Below are 3,821 nucleotides of genomic sequence, written 5' to 3'. Positions count from 1 at the left end.
TTTGTTGGTATGGTTGCCAGGATTATGAGTATATTGATGAATTCTTGTTAGTAGTGCCATTCTTTGTGATTGTGCAAAGATTGGTGGTGAAGTTGTGCTGAGACGATGATAATTGTATTTGTGAGTTGTGATTCGATATTGTCGAGCTTGATGTTAATTAAATTCGATTATAATTAAAGAGTAAATGCCATTTCGAAATTTTTATTCAGTTGAATTGTGGCAGTGGTGGATATGTAATTGATACTAAAATTTTGAGGACGAAATTTAAGGGGGGAAGAATGTGAAATCCTGTTCCTGGATTTCATTATTATAATCTACATATTGGTATTATAGAGATTTTATATTATTTTTTGGGAAATTAATTATTTAAAATCCATAGACCATTCGAGGTCACAATTTATATTGTTGAATAGATATCGAGATCACGAACGCACAGGCAAAAGCCGTTTGCGAGTCCGGATTATAATGGTATAGTTACAGACGTTTGAAGTTGTTGCTAAAATAAAAAAGAAATTAAAAACAATAAAAAAATAAAAAGATAAGAAAAAGCCACGGAAGTGGCTGAAAGAAAAAAAAAAGGAAAGAAAGCCACGGGAATGGCGAGACAAAGAAAAAAAAAGAACAGACCCCTTATCCTCCCAAAAAACCGTGGACCCGTGCACACACATACCATCCCATCGACCCAGTTAATTCCGGTGGATTTCTAGCCATTTTCAGGCGAATTTCACCCAATCATCACTTGAAATCACCACCACACTCCTTCTCATTCGATATTCATTCAAGATTGGACGAAAATTGGGTTGAATTTGGTAAAACTCGCACCAGTGGGTGCGAGGGTTCCTTGTCTTCAATCTTCCATTTTGGAAATGATTTCCTTCGATCTCCACTGCCATTGGACTCCCCTTGAGCTCTGGAACAAAGCCCAATTAGTTGTAGGGGTGACGAAACACCGAGGAGGTCGAATTGAAACACATCCAATTTCTAGGGTTTCAACGGGTTCGTCGTGAATTGAGGTGTTTCTCGGCCAAATTGACCTTAGTCACATGTATGAAACTTACTCTACTCATTCAAATCTTCAATTTTGTAAATTTTGGTAATTTTTAAAAATAGTGGAATTTTCCGAGTCGGGGCCACCGACCGCCACCCGCGGTGCCGCGTGCGGCGGTGGCCTGGCCAGTGGGCTGACAATGTCCTTATAAGTTCAATTAGATGCTCTGATTTCATAATTGATATTCGTATGATGTGGTTTGATTGTTTGAACTTAGTTTCATTACGATACATCACTTGACCTTTATATGAATCGATGATTCGTCCGTTGGATCATCACTAAACTTTAATACATTATAGTAGGTAATATTTGAGGATAACTGGAACTGACAGATCGGAAATCCGACATATGGATCTTCTCGAATTAGATTTCTAAGTTAGTAAAATTAATTGTTAACCGCCAACCAATTCTAGTAATTGGCGGAGATCCAACCGTCAGATCGTGTTGAGATTTTAGTATGTTGTTCTTTGAGCATAATGTGGACCTTAGAAAGTTACGGATCTGGAATCCGATATGCGGATCTACTGGATCAAATGATGTAGTGTTGTGGATCCTATTGTTGATCGAGAATTGACTTTTGGTCAACATGTCTCGAAACGTTCTAAATAATAAAATTAGTTCTATGGAAGGCTAAGTAAAATCTAGTGGGACCACATTGGTTTGAGAGTGACTTGAATATATGTGATATAGCTATTACCTTGATTTGTTATATTAATATCATTTGTGAATATGATATGGGTTATAAATGAAATTATATTGAAATGTGATTTATACACACACACACACACACACACACACACATATACCATAGACCTATGTTTATTGAATGTGATCCGACATACGGATCTTCCCGAATTAGATTTCTAAGTTAGTAAAATTAATTGTTAACCGCTAACCAATTCTAGTAATTGGCGGAGATCCGACCGTCGAATTGTGTTGAAAGTTTAGAATGTTGTTCTTTGAGCATAATGTGGACCTTAGGAAGTTACGGATCGGGAATCCGTTGTGCGGATTTACTGGATCAAATGATGTAGCGTTATGGATCCTACTGTTGATCAAGAATTGATTTTTGGTCAACATGTCTCGAAACGTTCTAAATAATAAAATTAGTTCTATAGAAAGGTAAGTAAAATCTAGTGGGACCACATTGGTTTGAGAGTGACTGCAATATATGTGATATAGCTATTACCTTGATTTGTTATATTAATATCATATGTGAATATGATATGGGTTATAAATGAAATTCTATTGAAATATGAATTATATATATATATACACACACATACCATAGACCTATGTTTATTGAATGTGAATTCTGTTAAAGTGTTATTTTTATTTCTGGCCATCGATCTATTTTCATTAAGTATGATTTAACTTGTGCTGCTTTGTATTGTATGATTGGATTGATGTGATGAAATGTGAGGACTAGTAGTGGACCGTTAACCTATTGTCATGGGGTTTGTTACTTAGACACTTGTTTCACATCTTGTTTCCTTATTTCACTTTTTGTGTCATCCAGCCCTTCTAAGTTAAGTACTTGGTTCTTGTATTATTTCTTCAAACCGTTGTTGTATCACTTGGTTTTCCACTCAATTCCATTAAGTAATGGTCCGGAATCGTATCCTGGTTCGGATTCCGTTGAGTGATGGTTTGGAATCCTTTCAATTCTGCGATTCCGTTGAGTGATGGTCTGGAATCGTACCCTGACTCGGATTCTGTTGAGTGATGGTCCGGAATCCCTTCTATTCTGCGATTCCGTTGAGTGATGGTCCGTAATCATATCCAGCTTGTATTCCATTGGGTGGTTCTATATGCATGGTACTCCCCAATTCCGTTGAGTGATGGTCTGGAATCCCTTCTACTCCGCGATTTCGTTGAGTGATGATCCGAAATCGTATCCTGAGTTTGATTTCGTTAAGTGGTCCGGAATTCCTTTGGTGACTTGGTTCATTGGATTTGATTTCAGCTTTAGAGATGTAGGTTTCAGCCGAACTATGTCGCTCTAGCCTTGCATGTTAGTGTGTTGTATGAGTTATTATTTGGTGTGATTATTGGATGTTATTGGATGTAATTGTTATGATTATGATATACCGTTAACCAATATGGCTATAAATTATTATTGTGCCTCGTCGATTGTTCCTTGAGATGTTGCACGCTCTGAATTGTGCATTATGTTGAAATATGGCAATTTATGTGATGCATATTCGAGTGTAGTGAAAAGTTGAACTACAAATGGCTTGATCTCTATTGAGGGTATGTAGGCAGTCTAACGAAGAGGTTAGATCAATCATAAAGTATACGCAAAATTATTATGCATCTGGATCCTGAATTATATTTTATGCATATCCAAAAGGCGGGGTATGTTGAGTTACGGGCATTTAGGGACATCATGTGTTGATCTTGGACGTATGTCGGGATCGGGACGTGACAGGTAGAATGTTTCTGCCACATGAGGTTGTGATTACAGCGGAGGGTTGATTGGTTGAGTTTCAAAAGTGGCATAAGGAGGCAACTAAAAAGACTCACCGAGAGGTGCAGAAGTGGTAGAAACCCGAAGTTGGGTGGATAAAGTGCAACTTCGATGAGGCATAGAGTTGAAATGGATGTCGAGGGGGCTTTGGGATTATAGTTCGTAATCACTTGGGGGATTTTTTGGCGGCTTCTGCAGGTCCAATTGTGTTGACTAAATCTACATTTCATGCAGAATTATTAGCTCTCTGACATGCAGTTTTATTGGTTCAAAAATTCTAGCTTGGTGTTAGCGGCAATGAAG

The sequence above is a fragment of the Malus domestica genome, chromosome 08 (genome assembly GCF_042453785.1).
Source record: "Malus domestica chromosome 08, GDT2T_hap1".
In the NCBI taxonomy this organism is placed as follows: domain Eukaryota; kingdom Viridiplantae; phylum Streptophyta; class Magnoliopsida; order Rosales; family Rosaceae; genus Malus; species Malus domestica.
The sequence above is the reverse complement of the archived record's forward strand: the minus strand, read 5'-3'. Positions refer to the sequence as shown.